The sequence below is a fragment of the Columba livia genome, chromosome 1, assembly GCF_036013475.1.
Source record: "Columba livia isolate bColLiv1 breed racing homer chromosome 1, bColLiv1.pat.W.v2, whole genome shotgun sequence".
In the NCBI taxonomy this organism is placed as follows: domain Eukaryota; kingdom Metazoa; phylum Chordata; class Aves; order Columbiformes; family Columbidae; genus Columba; species Columba livia.
The window spans coordinates 151,614,993-151,633,076 of record NC_088602.1 but is presented as its reverse complement, the minus strand read 5'-3'; the positions used below and the strand labels follow the sequence as shown (position 1 = coordinate 151,633,076).

The window sequence follows — 18,084 nt, the reverse complement described above, 5'->3', positions numbered from 1 at the left end:
CTCTGGGACATGATGGAAGTTCACCTTTAAAAATAGGGCTTGCTAGGCCTCCATCTTTCAATAAATTGATCTAACATTTTGTGACACTGGCCTAATTTTACTCTGACAAGGAAGGGAAGAGACACTACCCCAAAATGTCTCACTCTGCAGGAGGCTGAATTCTTCTTGCAGTGATTCACCACAAGCTAATTCAGCTGCAGAAGTTGCAAAGCTGCATATTGGCTGAGGATATGGGGATGCTGAAGAAGCTATAGTGAATATCAGCAACTTTACAGTCTATTTATCAAAGTGCCAGTGGCTTCCATTTCAAGGTAGGTGAGGCAATACTATACAAGGATTGAAGAGATTATCTGTTTCCAGAGCAGTTTAATACATGAAAAATGTGGTGGCAGTTTGGGGTTGTAGGGTTCTTGGTTTTTTCTTGCTGTTTTCAGAGAAAACACTGTTAGCTTGTCAGGCTCTTATTAATTCTTGTTATTAGAGATGGAGCTCAACACTTTTTTATTTACTGTTTCACTAAACATAGCAATATGGAATGAGGACTTGTTTAACTTCAGCACATGAAGATGAAAGAAAAGGACAATAATAGACACAAATCACTTAGTATTTAGCAGTCTTACTCAGGCCGGTTCTATCAGGCTCACACCAACTTCAGGGTATCTTTTTCAAAATTTGACCCAGGTTTTAGCACAGCTTCACTGCATTAAATAAATACTCTTATTGCCATACTGAAGGAGGGAGGGGGGTTGCATTCTGCCACACTTCCTTTACTCCTTTCTCAGACTCTGCTTTCTACTTTATCTTTGAACATTGTTCTAGACCTCCCTTAGCAAAAGCTCTACATGGAAACAAAAGCATCTCCATGGAAATGCCTCAGTGATGTGCCCAAAAATCCCATCTGTTCCCAGTAAGCACAAGCTCAGTGTAACAACAAGGAATCAAAGAGCTAAAAATAAATACAATCTTTGTCCATTTTACTGGATGTCCTGACTGAAAACAAACAAGCTAGTGAAAAGGTGAACAAACCTTCAGCTCCCTCCTGTACCTTGAACTGTGGCGTGCTGTTTAGTTATATACTAGCTCTGGTGTCTCAAAGACCTATTGTGCCTGGCTTTGCACACATGTGAGTGAGAGATCACCCATGCCATGTGGATCTTTCAGATCTGAGTTGCAAGATAAACTTGGAGTAGAAGAAAGAGATAAAATGCACAGACAGAAGACTGAAGTAGAGAAACAGATTGTCATAACCAACAGGATTTAGGTGGCTGGTGTGCCTTTGATGTCAGGGATGATATGCTGTGCCCACATTTTTCAGGGACAGACACTGATTCCAGGCAAGTTCAATCTAAGTCATTGCTTTTACTGCAACACCCTTATTCTTTTAAAGCTATATATCACTGTGTGCAAAATCATCATTGTTTCTAGTGTACTGGTTCTGCCCTGACACATCCTCCCATTTCTTTCATATTCAAGCATTCTGTAAAGCATATTTCTGATACTATTAGGACAGTAAAAAAACAAGAATGCTCATCTTGCTGGGTTGTTATGAGAGCTGGGCTAATTACAGAGGTAACTATTAACTGAACATTAGTATCATTTTTGGACTGTTCTTCAAATGGAGTGAATCTGTATACTCTCATCCTCTTCAAGGATGGATGGAAATCAAGACCACCATGTTAATAACTGAAATGATGATATAACGAGCCTGGCTACTTTCCTGCAAGCCTTTGTGGTTGAACTGTATGTGGTTAATTTTGATGCTTCTGTACTGAACCTTTACACTGGAAAATGAATCTAAACTGAATCGCCATTGCATATTGAATATATGTCAAGACTATTATACTCAGCTGGTCCTTCAAAGTCTGCATGCTTGGGACCAGAGATGGACAGCTGTCATTGTTGCTGGTAAAAGCAATTTGGAGAGGAGGAAAATTATACACATCATGTAATAGAGATGGAAAGGCTTAGCTCTGTGTGATCCTGTTCACTAGTATTTTGTGGATCTACTAGGGCCTGCTAAAATTGCCATTTCTCTAGTTTATACATAAGCTAGCACTTGTTTGAAAGACAGTACAGAGCTTGGGATCTTCTCATTTGCTTCATTATGACATGTATGTGCTTCTTTTAGGGCAAGGAAAGAAATAAGGTTTAAGGGCAAACATGGGGCCTGATTTGCCTATGCTTAAAGGTCTTTTACTTTGATGTAAGCTGAAGTATGTACACGAGGAGTCACTCTTGTGGTTGAGTTCTACCAGCACACAGCTTTGCTCCCATCATGGTTGTCCTGCTCACATTGTGTCTTGCACCAGGAAAACACTGGAAGTGGAGCAGAACTGTAAGAATCTGATCTGTGCTCCTTAAACCTCTCTCCATGGGCTCTTCCTCCATCCTTGAGGTCCTTTTCTTTCAGACTAGTTGCAGAAGGTAACCGGTGGTCATTAACAGGTCAGAGCTGTGGAAATCAGGAGACATGGGGTATTTTTCTGATTCTCTGGGGCAATCTTTTGGCTTCAGCTCCTGGGAAGCAGCAGACATCTCACACTGTAGACTACAGGCTGGTGACTCCCCCTGGGCAAATCCTGAGGCAGTTAATTCTAGTGCAGATCAGATGTGGCAGGAGTCTTGACTTGTATGTGTTGTGTCTGAGTAAGAAGCCAAAGATCTGCATAATGCTGATTCCTTTATCTCTCCAGGATGTTTTTGCCAGACTCTCAAACTCCATTCTGCACAATGATGTGGGTTGCTTTCATAATATCTGACTTCATATTAAACAAAGGGATGTGTGTTCCTGCTTCTCTGGTCCATAATACCTGAAAATTTCGTGGCATGTTCTAGAATCACATAACCACAGAAGTACAGTATAGTTCAGGTGGTAGGAGCCTCAGGAGGTCTCTCGACTTCCTGTTAAAAGCCAGGTCAGTGTTGAGCTCGCACCGGGTTGCTCAGGGTTCTATTTGTTGTGTCTTGAAAATCTCCAAGGATGAAGCCTGTACAAGATCTCTGAGCATTGCTTTCCTGTAGTCATAGTGAAAAAATTTTTCTTTAAATCCCATCAAACCCTTATGTGTGTTTTCTCTCATCTTCCCACTGCATACCACTATAAAAAACTGGCCCCATCTACTCAGTAACTTCCCTGAAGGTATGGGCAGGGTGCTATCAGGTAACCCCAAAGCCATCTTTTCTTCAGGCTAAACAAGCCCATTTCCCTCAGCCTTCCCTCACAGGCCACATACTTCAGGTTATCAAATAATATGTCCTCTATTGATAGTCTCACACCTATGGTTTGCTCTCATACTACTTTCCAAGATGCCACCAGACAAAAGCATTTTTTTAATTAGAAATCAGCCCTACCTAGACATACCTTCTGTCTTGTGGCTGATGTGAAATGAGGAGGTATTCAAAGTCACTACCCACTGGATAACGGCCACTACCACCATGGTAGTAGAGAATCAAGGCAGAAAGCAACATGAGTTGAAGAAGGAAACACCACATTTCTCCCAGTGGTGGTTCTTACCTCCAGTCTTGCAGGCAGAGCCCAGTTGTCCCTGAGAACACTGCATCACTTCTGCCACTCTGTATGAGTTCAGTAACTGAACGGAAGGAACCAATCTTTCATCCAGCAGTTCTTTTAGAAAATTCCTGTAGACTTCATTGATTTTTTTTTTTAGAGAAGGAAACATACATATATATATATAGCATTGCCTTTTGCCTCTCCTTTTACACAGAGACGACTTTAATTAGTGCTCTTTGTGTTAAACTATTAGATGTGGCCACCTGTGGTATCTTGAAGTTATTCACATTTTTAAGTGTTTTTAAATGTTAAGTCTAAGCTACCCAGAGATTTTCCAGCAGGGTGAAAATATTCAGTTGTCTGGCAGCTTTTGCATTACCTTACACCACAGGAGTGGCATAAAGAAGCTAAAGAAAAGTCTAATGTTTCAACTACAGAAACAATAACATTGATTTATTTTTTGGGGGATGGGAGGGCAAATGTGGGACATTTCAATTTGTTTTCATGATATTTATTTATTATTTTCTCCTATTGACTAAATAACAAGAGCTGAGTAAAAAGTGATGATTTAGATCTATATTGTTTTATTCAGACAAACATTTGCCCATGGCAGTCATGTAATTTCTTTTCCCACCTTTTGGTTTGCAGTATGATGTCCCCATCTTTTCCAGAACCTCTCCCATCCCACCCCATCCCATCCCATCCCATCCCATCCCATCCCATCCCATCCCATCCCATCCCATCCCATCCCATCCCACTGCAGCTATTTCTTCAGTTTTAATTTTCAGTTTATAAATGAATGCCTGTTACCCACATGTCCTCCATAGAACAGGTGAATGACAAAGATGAGATTTTATTCCTTAACTGTTCTGCTGCTTATTGTGTCTGTTCATAACACTATCACTATGCTCTTTGTTACAATCCTTTCTCTAGCCTCTGTCATTTACGAAGTGTTTTTTGTTAGTTCCATGTAACTTTGTGAACTTAAAATGATTATATACATAGAGATCCATTTGGCCATAAACAGAATGTCTTGGGTGAACTGCAGCAGGTGCTTGAAAGTGGGAAAGCACTGTCCAGTAAACACACCTGGAGAACAGTCTGCAAAGCAGACTGCATCTACAGCTCTGAGATACTCTGAAGCCCATCAGGTCCCAACCCTCAACCCAATGTTACACTTTGCAGGTTTGTCTTGCAATCAGTTATGTGTACCAAGTGTCTTGGAAGAGTCACAGCCTTTGGGTAGCTTTGCATGACCCTGTGCTAAGGGGAGGGAAGGGAAGTGTTGCCCTTTAGGAGGAAAAGCTTGGATGGACACTCTGAGTATTACAAAGAGACACTGGAGATGGACTTCTCCTAAGTGATGAAGAGCAATCCCAGGGCAGTTTACAGCAGGGAACAGAATAATATAATCCCAGATCCAATAAAACTATGAACTTGGACTAGTCCTCAGACACAAATCCTGTTTTTTTCCTCTTTTGCAGAAAAGTCCTGAACATATTAAAAGCAACAGAAGTTTTGACATTGGCATACACAGGGCTTTTGAACTATTGATTTTTTCAGAGCATTTTACCATGGGATTTCTGAGTCTGAAAGTGGAGTGTGGATGAGTAATGTAGACTATACAGGAGACCCCTGCTCTCAGTGCACTCCAGGTCAGGCTTCCACTGCCAATGCTGATCTATGAAAATTCATTACTCACTTCATGAAATTTCCGTGATATCCTCCCAGTGGTTGCTGTTTTCACGAGCAGTATGATATTTAATTCATTCTTGAAACAAGACTGGACAAAAGTAGCATGTTTGCAGAGAAGATGAAGGCAATCTAACCCAATATTATCTGTGCATTTTTTTCATTAACAGATAGCTCTGTTAGTTACAGAGGGAGCTCAGATTAATTCTGTGAATCTCAAACCAAACAATACAGAGGAAGAGACACTGGAGACACTGCACATTCAACAAGTGTGCACTTTCTGACAGAAACACCAGTTATTGTTGATTATCCCGCATAATTTGGATTATGTTGGATTTACTGTTTTTTGTCTAATATTCACAGTTATGTCCATAATCCTTGTGTACACCATGACAAGAAGACAAACAGGAAAAAAATTCAATATACATCAACTATCAAGAAATATATCAGTGAAGAACAAAAATGATAGGAAATCACAAAACCACAGTAGAATACAAATATGTATTCCATACATATACACATGGAGAGAGATTATACTTTGCAGGCATTATGAGATTTGAATTCTTTATCTGTTGCAAACAGGTTCCTTTCAAGGAAGCAGGAACAATAGTTGTTCGAATAGTGATTAACCCTAACCACATTTTGTGTTTTCTGGAATAGCTGCTGTCACTGTTAGTGATATAACAGATCCTTGAATAAAAATACGAGGACAAAAGGAGATAACGAAGACAACACAATAGGAGAAAAGCATTAGGGTCCAGGTGGAAGGAAGGAAGGAAGGAAGGAAGGAAGGAAGGAAGGAAGGAAGGAAGGAAGGAAGGAAGGGAGGGAGGGAGGGAGGAAGGAAGGAAGGAAGGAAGGGAGAAAGGGAGGAAGGGAGGAAGGGAAGGAGGAAGGGAAGGAGGAAGGAAGGGAGGGAGGAAGGAAGGGAGGAAGGAAGGGAGGAAGTGAGGAAGGGAGGAAGGGAGGAAGGAAGGGAGGAAGTGAGGAAGGAAGGAAGGAAGGGGGGGGGAGGAAGGGAGGAAGGGAGGGAGGAAGGGAGGAAGGGAGGGAGGAAGGAAGGAAGGAAGGAAAGAAGGAAGGAAGGAAGGAAGGAAGGAAGGAAGGAAGGAAGGAAGGAAGGAAGGAAGGAAGGAAGGAAAGAAGGAAGGAAGGAAGGAAGGAAGGAAGGAAGGAAGGAAGATTCAGCCACCTTCTTTAGAAGGAACAAAGCATTCAATCTGGAATTAGAAGAGTGTCAGCTGAGCTGAGTAGGACCGGATATGCAGTGCACAAGAGAACCTGCCTGCTGGGTGAAAGAGCAGATGCCAGAGATGTCTGATGTCTGATGCTGGAGTGTATTTGTTTTTTGTTCACAGACTTCTTATGTGTGTCCTGCAAGAGAAAAAGGCACACAAGTATCTTATGAATATACTTAAAGTAGCAGGAGATGGGCTATGTTGTTTAGCTAGCTGTGCTGGTTGAGTTATACTGAAAGTTTCTCACAGGTACCTATTTAAAATTCCCTCATCTGTCCAGTCCATATATTTGCCACAGTGAAAATAGGAAGAGAGGGAAATCTTGGAGAGTAATTGTTGCTCAATAGTAGTAATAATCTAAGTGAAACTACAAATAACTAAGTCTAATCTGCCAAAAATACTTGGTAGACAAGTCATGGATGCTTTTAAGAACTGTAATTAAACTTTGAGAGAAGCACGTTTTCAGCAGTTGGAGACCAGTAGATCTCTCCATATACCTTTATTATGAGTTTATGATTTGCGTGTTATAAACACAATTATTCCCTAATTGATACCTTGGCTATGGCATGAGGCTTCAGACAGGATAAGGACCTCGCTGTGCAGGGCACTGCCCAACTCCTCCCAAAACAATCCCAGCTGAAACTCACTCATAAACTCAGTGAAACTGTACAGTACATGCCATACCATGCTTGATTCAAATTAAGTTATCAGGAGCTAGCAGATACTAAAGAAAGTCATTGACTAGCAGATGCCCATTGTCCCCAAATATAACAACAAACCATGTTAATACCATCAGAGATGAGACACAATGTTTTAAGCTCAATGAATGGGGCACAGCAACCTATTTGGTTAGTGAGGTCCTTCCCCAAAACTCCCAGTTTCAGAGTACACAGTGGGAAAACACATGATGTGAGGTATTTGCCTAGCTGCAGTCTCAAGGGCTGAACTAGTGATGAGAGGCTGTGCCTAGTCTGGAGGCAGGAAGAGACGGATGTCACTTCAATGTGTTTTTCATGGAAATCGAGGAGACAGCTTCTGGGGCACAGAGGCCCCTGCAGGGTCCCTGCCAGGGACACACTTCATTAGTGCTCCTGTCAGCCCTGACGAGGAAAACAGAAAGGACTCCTGTAGATAAGGAAATTTCCCCAGCAAGCAGTTGCCCCATGTCACCAGTTTCTCACTCTGAAGGAAACAGTCCCATCAGAGTCGGAACACTGTTAACAGCTTAGGCTGGCGAGGTAAAATCGTGTAGGCTGACTTTTTCCTAGCTGACAAAAGCATTTAGAAAAATACTCACAAGAATTCAAAAAGTTTCTTAAACCTCAACACTGGTTTTAACCTGCCTGGGTAGGAAGAGACAAACATACGTTATTCATGTTAAGCTCTTATTCGAGCTGTTATTTTAAGGCTGGAGACAGCTTTCACTTAGCTTTTCTCCCAGGACACTTTCCACTGTCACTTTTCTGGGCTTCAAGGAGATGAAAGAGAGGAAGCCCCAACCAGTGTGTCTTGGCTGGTTGGGACCAAGAAATGCCACATTTTTATGTATGGTCTTGAGTTCATAGGCTTAAGAAAGTCATATATGAGCATACTATCAACTGTTTATCTAAAGTGAAGCACTAAGCTTCCTGGCCTTTCCCATCGTTAATGCTACTATTTTGGTCAGTTTGCTTGTAAGTCTGAAAACAACTCTATGAGCTTCCTTTCAGAAAGAGAAAAACATCAGACACTTTTGTCATCTCCTATATAGAGCCTTGCAAAACTAAAACTTTTGGCTAGCCCATCCAAATTTACTACATAAGCTTTATTTTTGTACAGTACAGACTGTAATAAACACAGGTAGATTGGACCACTTTCTGACCACAGAAGCACAATGTGCATCATAAGATTGCAAAAGAAAAATAAAAACCCTATGAGCTTTGCCTCTTCTTACTATTAGACATTGTTTTTATTCTCAGCCAAATACCAGTATAGTCTTTGGATCAGAATACACTGAATCATTATTTACTCTTTCTCAAACATCACCCTGTTTCCCAATATTGAAAGAAAAAAAGGTGTCTCAAGCTAAGTGCAGCAAGTTCATGACAAATTTGATAGAATACATGAAACTCAAATTTCTATTTGTATTTGAAGTCCATGTGTATTTACATGGGTGTTCAGAGCATACTGGCTCTGCTTAGTTCAAGGTAAATTGCATTAGTTTTTCACGATCTGGATCACTAAACCAGTCCATTATGTAAAGCAACAAAGCTCCTTCAGTTGTGAAGACTACAAGGCAGCAAGAAGAGATTCTCCCAGGAAAGTGTAAGAGTTCAGTTGTCTTAATCTCTGCCCAATCTATAGTTGAAAATAGTTATGAACTGTTACTATGGTTAGAAACAGATTGTGCAGAATTATAGGGCATGAATTAAATAAGTCACAAGACATGGCAGGAATAGCTAGGAAAGACATATGTCTTATTACTAGATATAATTGTGTTATTTAGGAATGCCATCTTTTGTGTGCTTGATCTCCTTTGCACAGGTGATGAAATTCAAATGTACTTTGATCTAAAAGGATTACACTTTCGCAATACTTACCTTGGAGACAATAGTACTAATACACTTCTATGTAAGATTTAAGAAATTGTCCCATATTTTTCCACATCCTTTTTTCTTTTTTTTTTTTTCTTTTTTTCCCCAATTGCCTATTTCCAGCCTGTGTGGACAGCTAAGAAATCCTGAGGAAAACTGGCACATAAGCATAAGACATAAGCATAAGCAGGATTATTGATGCAAATAAAGCAGCAATGGTATCACTCTTCACTTTCTGTCACAGAAGAGAGTTCCGAGGCCCTCATGGGGCATCTTATTGCTGTTTGCAGGAGTATGAGAAGTGGACAGATATCCAGGTATTTTTGAGCTAATTGTGCTGGCATTCTCCACTGACCACCTAGCTGATGCTAGTGGTCATCCTGGATCACATTAGCTGATAACATGAGACAGGGTGTTAGATGCCATTGGATGCTTTCTAGAGAAATGCTTCCTTGCCATCTATTCCTACAGGGCCCATCCTTGTCACACAGGTAAACAAATACTATTTTCAACTTTGTGTTGCATTTGACAGTCACAATGGCAACCGTTTTCAAAAACAGCAGACCCTCACAATATCCCCTATGAAAAGAAAATTAAAAATTGATACCTGCTCTTCCAAACATTTAAGAAATTTATATGGAAGCATAGATACTGTACTGACATGGTTTGTATCCTATGTAGAATCCATACTAAGTTACTTACTGTGATTTATTTTCTATTTGTCAAAACATTAATAATTTAAAACTTTTTCTGGAATAAGTTTTTCCTCAGCACAATGCCACTCATCCCCAGTTAGTTACTGATATTTTACTACCTGGGTTACTAAAAGGCCTTTCATTTAGATGCAAACCCATAATCTATTAAGATTTGAAATGCTTCTAATATATAATGAGAAAGCACACTATCCCTTGAATTACATGATCCAAAATGTGTACACCTCAGACAGTTAAGTAGAGAATAAATGATGCTGTCAGTGGTGTGGTGGGTTGGGTGGTATTTGCTTATACAAATTACTATAGATCTCTATAAAGAGAAATGACTGACATCTTTAAATGGTCATTTGCAGAGTGGTAAACATAAAGAAGCATATAATTAAATTTAAAGGGCATTTTCCAACCATAACATTAGAAAGATTAAGAGGTTAAACATTAACCTGTCTGTAAATCCCTCCATTATGTCTTTGTACAAACAAGGGTGTCTGCATTTTAACTATTCAGTGTTGTTCAGTGCCTCAAACATTCAATGTGATTGCATTGCATATCGCAAACTAAAACAAAAATATTCAAATTAACTTATTAATAATGTAAAAACATATCTAATCCCACTTCACATATAGTGTTATACCCCTCCTACTCCCCAAAAATACACTTCAGACACTTCATGAAAGCCTTTCAGGACTTGATGTATGTGGAGGACATTGATGTTATGGATAGAATGTTTAAAGCCTTGGAATGGACTCAGTTTAGAACTGAACCTCATTTACACTCAGAAACAAGATAAAACATCATCTTAGTGATGTTCTCTACAGCTTGAAAGGGCACCACCCACCCTCAGAGATTTTTCTTATTTATTTGATGACTGGACATGCAGCAGGGAGCAGTATATGTTTTTGCATATGCTACTACTGAACATCCTGACATGAAGAAGTCTGAGAGGCACTATCTTGGACATCATTTCAGCTTCACCCAAGGAGCCTGCTTAGAGATGGAAAGTCCCTCGCCTGCTCTTTGCAAGCCCACTCTAAGATGACAACATCTGGATTGGGATCACACAGCTGTTTTTTTCCTCATTGTCAATTACTTTTAGTGGTCTTTGTAAAGTAAGAAGAAAAAAATAACCCACTGAGAAGCAGTTATACCAAAGTGTGTTAAGCCTGTTATGTCATGAGCACAAAAAAAAAAGCAGACAATTTTTCTCTCTCTTTTTTTTTTTTTTCCCTTTTTTTCCTCCAAAGATTTCCTTTCAGATGTCCCTTTGAAGTCACAGGCTTATAGCATGAGTGACTGAGAGCAAGGAGCTGTGAAATGTGCCTTTGAGCCATAGACTTCTCAAAGAATATCACAAGGCATATGTGACTGGAGTACTCAACATCTGCAAATCAGCGTGGCATTACTGAGGCTTTGTTCAAATTCAAATTCTGGGAGCTGCAGAGAACCAAAAACCTCATTTCTCCCATCCCAATTCTACCTTCCTGCTTGGAGGGGTTTTGCTGCTACTGTGTGCAGTGCCAGCTTTGTAGTGTAATTTACTGATGAAGAAATAGTTGAACTTAAACAGACATTCTACATATAATGTAACTATTTATTATATGTGTATAAATAAGTTATAGTTACCATTTTCTGCTCCACTCAGCCCTGTTACTGTTCTGCTGTTATTGGATACTTTTGCATTGTTAAAAATATAATGCCACTTCTCTGCTGTTGTAAGGTTATCATTTCAAACTACCCTCACAATACACCACTCTTTATACTTACTAAAAACAATTCCTACTCAGATGTATCTGATTCACTTAATAATCAAACACACAGATCAGTAGAACACCTCAGTCCTGACTTGTTATGTCTCCTGATTCTCCACTCACAGTTCTCCTACATTTCTCATCCAAAACAATTTCCATTACCTCTCTTACATAAAGGATATTATGTAAAGGATACTGCATCCCACTAATAATTCTAAAATAGGGAGCAAAACTGATGATTTTGGAATAGTCAGTACCGATGTATCAGTTTTTAACAAACTTCAGAGAAAAGGTGATAAAGGTTAGGAACATTTCTGTAAGTTCTCTGGTAGAGTCATTGATCAGCCTCATTCAATATTCATCTCAGGTGGGAGGGCAGCACCATAGTGTGTCATTACAGCAACACTTCCTCCTAGGTCTCCTAGGTTTACCTGAGGCCTATTTGGCTTTCTGCATTTTGAAGTGCTCAGAGAAATGAGAAGTGAGCACTGCCAGCAAAGGGATACCTGTTAGACCAGAAGATGAGAAAAACAACATGGTATAACCTAAGGAGAAGTGATAGCCAGAAAATTGATCTAAACAGCAGAAAGGCATCCAGCTGCTGTAGCAGACAGCAAGGAAAAAATAAAAAGGGAACGAACAAAAAGAGTGTTGTGGGTCTGTCCCAGAGCCCCACATTACAGATCAGATCCTGCTTCTCCGTAAAGCTGAGCCACTGCAAAGATTTGAGGGAGGAGCATTGCCATTAAGGAGAGAAGATGCAGAGGCAGCATTTAGTAATGCAAACAGGAGCACGGAAAAAAATATAGCAAGACAACCCAGATCCCCAGGATGTGACTTCACTGAGAGTCGTGGCTTTTCCACAGTGCTGACCTGTGCCTCTGCCAGTTTAGCTGAGACAGTATGGACATGATGTGCTGGACACCAGGCTCCAGCGGCCTCTGGAGTTTGGTCACAGTTTCCCCTTCATTGTTTATATAATTTCTTTCCGTTGTATTTTTACATGACTAGCATTCCCAAGGGATTGCAGGCAGAAATACAGAAACCCTATGAGAAATGCCAATTTTACCTGGAGATAAGCATCTGAATCCTGCTTGATTATTTGAATCTCTACATTTTGGAGGCAGACCCATCATGGAATTGATTGCTAATGGTCCCAGACCCAAGGTTTTTGCATTGCTCCAGAACTGGCAAGAAAAGAATGACAGAACAAAAGGGAAATAAATTCATGTCCACAACATAAATAATAGCACAGGACACAACAAATCAATCTACAGGGGGAAAAACTGTCTCTATAGGAAAATCGAATACACTAGAATTCCTAATTAGGGAAAGAAGGGTAACTTTAAAAAAACCCAAACATTTATCTTCTCTTCTCCAAAGAGGTTATGGATGCCAAGTCTCAGTGAATTGCAGCAGGATTTAGGAAATTAAATGTTTAAATGACTGTTGGAGGTGAGATTTCAGATCTTCAGGTCACTTCAGTGCTCTGACAATACTGCTTAGCGCGCAAGAAATGAATGAATGCTAACCGATCTCTCTGTGGGCTGGCATGGGATAATGCAGACAGGCACTGAAACTTGGCTCAGTGAGTAATTTCTACTGAAGAGAGGTAACAAAGGAAAACAATTCAAAATAAGGATTTTTTTGAGCTTCATGTTAGGGCTTGTAAATGATTTTCCTTTTATTTTAAATGTTCTACTGTTTCAAAGAAGCTTTTCAAAACAAAATGAAAATTGTGCTGGCTCAATAGATACAGTTTAAGGGATTTTATTTAGGAGGTTTTACTCACACTTTTTTATTTTGGTCCTTTTCTGCTGGGGAGAAGGAAGGTGAAGAGTGAAAAAGGGCACCAGTGTTCAAATAAATTTTTCAAATATTGATTTTGTTGTTGTTCAATTCTAAGAGAAAAGATAAAAATTATTTCATTGAAACGTAGGAAGTTTCAGGAGAATTGCAAATCATGTAACTTATATTTTCATCCATAGAAATTCATTCATATTTTTGAGAGTCCAGGTGAATGCTCTTGCAGAACACTTCTGTTTCTCTTGCAGTCATTCTTTCTTGGTTTCTCCTCATTAACTTCCTTTCTTTGTCATTCACACCTCAGTCTCAGCTCCATTTCCTTCATCTTGCTTTCAGCCCATTTATTTTTTCTTTCCTCTTTCGCCCCACATTTCCTGATATGTCTTTGTGCATGTACTGGTGCTGCGGGCAGACACGTTCTAATGCAGCAATCTCTGCTGAGTGATTCTTCTGCTGTTGCATGGCACAGTGGGAGGGATTTAATCTTAGACATGACACCCCAGGGACTCAGCAGTTTGATGGAGGAGATTGTTTCCTAAGTATATTACTAGATAATATTCCTCTCTAGGTAGTATTTCACTTCCCATAAGTTTGCTTTACCATCAAGTCCCTATTTCAAGAATTGTTAAGAAAAGACGGAATTAGATTGAGAGAACTGGACCATGTGGGTGACACTGCAGAAGATGAGGGAAAACTAAACACTCAGGAAAGAAAATATATTAGTGGTCTTTTCCTCCTCAGCTGTGGAAAGGTCGTCAGAGATGAGGAAGCAGAAATGGCAAACTTGCAGACAGTAATAGATAAGCCCGTGAAAGGAAAGGAGAGAGTAATCTATGACATAATTATGGAATTTCAGGATATTAATGAAACAGTTTGAGATCCTTGATATCAGAAATAGGAGAGCAACTGACTTCATGCAAGTCAAGTCATTCTAGAAACAGACTTGGTGAAGTAGATTGTGGGCCTTCTGCCATGGCATGAAAGAGGTTCCCATGCAGCAGAATATGATGGCATAGTCTCTAGAAACCTGAATTTCAAAATCAACCTACCTATTTATCTCAAAAGTCCTTCCTTTCCCTTTCCCTTTCCTTTTCCCTTTCCCTTTCCCTTTCCCTTTCCCTTTCCCTTTCCCTTTCCCTTTCCCTTTCCCTTTCCCTTTCCCTTTCCCTACCCCTTCCCTCTCCCTTCCCACTGCCCCTGCCCCTTCTTCTTTCTTTCCCTTTCCTCTCCTTCTCCTTCTCCTTCTCCTTCTCCTTCTCCTTCTCCTTCTCCTTCTCCTTCTCCTTCTCCTTCTCCTTCTCCTTCTCCTTCTCCTTCTCCTTCAACTCATCTTTGAATTAGTATTAAATGTGGAAGCTCTATATCTTCATTGCTAAAGCGACAAGACCGTTTTGCAAAATCCCATGTGGGATAACAGTATTTTCTCTACACACTTTTGTCCAAGCAGTTCCTGTGACAGACATACGATTTGGATAAGGTTTTGTGTTTAGTAATCATAGTAAACTGTCTCCCATGAGGCAGAAACTGAGCTGAAGCCTTTGCACTTAGGGACAATATTCTGTGCAACCTTTTCATGCCTCACAGTGTAGATTTAGGCATACAATAACGGTCTTCTTTTCCCTGTCCTGTGTTAATGGCCCTCAGGCTCTTAATACTTTTGGTTTCAAATAATCCCATTTAGCACTTCTGAAACCTTGCATTTCAGATGTTCCTATTATTTTTTTTTTTGCAAACATGCAAGAGAGGTCAAAGTTTGATGTGAACAACCTTTGCAATGTCTCTTTAAAATTCAAAATAAACAGAGAGCTTGAGAATATTTGCTTATGTGTTTTAGTCTTCCTGGTCCAGTGATGCTGAATATATTTTTAACAAAAGGTACGTGGTCAGAGATAAGTCCCCCAGTTTTCTCATATTAAGTTAACCTTGTTAAACATTACATTATTGTTTAACATAGGATAGGGCCTTCTCTTAATGCCATGGTGAATTACTCATATGCAAAGCTAAGCTATTTTACCTTGTTAAGTGTAACTACAGCATGTAGAGTCCAACATCTGAAGCCCTGCATCAGAGCCAGAATTAGACACAGATTTCTTAAACCTATAGCAGAGTAAAAATGCAATTAGTATGCAACTACAGTTTATGTAATTAAAGTAGGTAGCAGTCATTTAGTGAACCATAACGCAGTTGGAGACTTATAGACCCTATAATAATGTAGTAACTGTGAATATAAATGCTGCAGAAAAACTGCTAAATGAGTATTTCCTTCCTTTGGCACGGAATATGTAATCTTTGAAGTTCTCTGTCCACAAAAGGGGAGATGATCGTGCAGGCTCACAGTAAACATTCATAGCTGTGATCAGCATATTTATAATTAGTTATAGCAAATACTTCGTTTGAGATATTCGAACATTTTACAAACATTTTGTTAAGTAACCTTTCCGCCTTCCACAAACAGACTTCTCTCAGACTGCAGAATGGGCTTGGCAAGAGGGATTCTGATTTGGGAATTTAAGTACCACTCCTTTCTCATGAGGTAAAGAGCTAATTAGATTCTTTCACTATTTTACTATCACTGCTTTAAAGGTGGTCTGCAGAAATACAACCATAAAGAAAAGATTTAGCTGGCCTCTCAGAAACAAGTTTGAACTTTAATTCAATATATGCTTAAATTCTTGTGAAGAATTTGAGCCAAATCCTTTTATGTCTGAGTAAGCTTTCTTCTCTGTGCTTCTAATCTACATCTTCGGTAAACTGTTAAGTAAGATGGCAGATGTGTAAAAATCCTCAAGATTAATGGATGTAGAAGCAGAACAGACTACAATTTCAAGCTCTTGAGAACTTCATGTAAGAGTGACCATGGTAGACTTAAAAGGATTTTAAAAGCATTTGCTGAGTAAAGAAACTGGGTACTTTCCAAAGCACATTCAAGGATCATCTAGACATATCACAAGTGAGTCTGCTAGATTATAGGAGACTGAATGAGGAAATCACTTATAAAAGCAATATACTAACACTATTTCCAATGAACGGAAAATGAAAGATTTCTTTAACTTCAGTAAGAGTCCCTTTGGGCCTTTGGTATGTTAATATTCCTGCCAGATACACAACTGAAGGCTGCAAAATCTCTAAGGAACAGTGAAAGTCTCTATGAGTTTAGTCAGGGTCCCCAAAGTACCTCCATGACTTAGAGGGATTTGCAGAGATTAGCGGAAATATAACAGTATCTTTGCTAGACTCATTGCCAGATTGAGGCAGCTAATTAGAGAGACTGTCCCTGTGCTGTATTATACTTGTCTTTCATTTTTTCATCACCGATACTCCTTTAGGCTTTGCCAGAAAAAACAAGCAAACAAACAAACAGGAAAACCCAGAAAGAGTGTGGGTTTTGGATTTTTGTTGTTGTTGTTGTTGCTGCTGGGGTTTTTTTGTTTGTTTTAGGTCTACCTGTAAATGTTTTAAATAAGAGATGCAGAGATGCATTTCTGTTATTCATTGGCTTCAGGTATTCAGAACAAACTGTAAACTGGTTTCAGTCAGCCTTCTGAACCCACTACTCTTTCCGTAGCTTTACCACTTGTCACCCAGGGACTTTGAGTAGCTGCCAGAAGGTTTTTTTGTTTAATAGCACAGGCGCGATATCTGTTACAAGGATAATGAAGTACTGTGACTCCAATTTGTGCTGGGCTGCAGGGGGAGTACTTACCTATCATGGCCCTGTTCCTTCAGGGAATATATCCTTGAATCTAATGATCTTTGATTCAATCTTACCAGAAGCTTAAATAACTCTTCCGCTGAGGGAACCTTTTTCAGGGCTGAAGATAAGTATAATTTTAGTCTGAGTTCTGGTATGAGTATTTTATCTAAAGTGCTTGAAGGAGGCAGTTAGATAAAACTTGCCTTGTTGGGATTGACTCATATGAGGAGCTTAGTCAACTTCCAGCAACAGTGGTGCAGTGCAAGGAGGGAAAACTGAAATCTGTCACTTAGATCTCTCTTTTCTAGGTAGCCTAGTGGGAATCAGCATAGGTCCACTGATGAAATGTGTTTGTGGCGTGAGCTCAACCCTAGTTTTGTCTCCTTTTGATGACACCAGCCACTCTTCTGACCCATTTTCAACATACTCTGAAACAACACATTAAGTTGGATCATGCCCAAAGTGACAACTGAAGAATACTGGTGGCAGTAGGCATGCTCAGGATGACCATGTGTGTCTGTGCAGTGGCTAACCTGGTCTAATTGTACCTCAGTTTTCAAGTTGTTTGCGAGAAGAAAATCTAACTCTAATGGTTTCAGAACTTCATTAAATTAAAACTCTGACCCTTCATCACAGTAAAATGTAAATTGTAATAAAATGTGGGCCTCCTTCACCTGAGAGAGAAGTTAACATCTAAATTTCAACATACATTGAAGTCAAACTGCTGCTGGAAATGACTGTTTTTTGTGGTAGCTGCCTTTCTGTGCCTCTAGATGGAGATCCTATCCATTTAACTCAGCCCTCCAGAGAGAACTGTGGGATGTTCCAATAAGAGCTCCATTTTGCCTTTCATACTCCATAGATCAAAAATTACTTTATTCTCTGATTTCTGGGTTATAAAATTCTTTTTATTGTTGTAACTAGATTTCCAGACACCCCACTTCACAGCTTATCCAAAAGAAAAAGGGAAAAAAAATGCTATTCTGTTCTAGTTTTCCTCAGCAAAAGCGTCCTGGACTATTAACTTTGCCTATAATTTAGTAGTGAAACCCCCTGTCTTTCAATTGCCATTCTGCAAATTCCCTCCAGTGTGTAAGCACCTCTGACAAGCT

The 18,084-nt window shown here is 39.7% G+C and overlaps 1 protein-coding gene and 1 long non-coding RNA gene across 5 annotated transcripts in view; one reads left to right on the top strand and one right to left on the bottom strand.

The window, feature by feature from the left end:
• CHRM2 (cholinergic receptor muscarinic 2) overlaps positions 1-18,084 on the top strand; it is a 108,605-nt gene that overhangs the window by 75,162 nt on the left and 15,359 nt on the right. The gene's annotated exons all lie outside the window — the stretch shown is intronic.
• The window catches only part of LOC110363484 (uncharacterized), a 79,742-nt gene continuing 63,958 nt past the window's right edge, over positions 2,301-18,084 (bottom strand). The window contains exons 10-12 of the long non-coding RNA XR_010467627.1: positions 13,265-13,373; positions 12,542-12,659; positions 2,301-6,577 (exon numbers count right to left, since the gene is read on the bottom strand). This is a non-coding gene — a long non-coding RNA (uncharacterized LOC110363484). The remainder of the gene's footprint in view (positions 6,578-12,541; positions 12,660-13,264; positions 13,374-18,084) is intronic.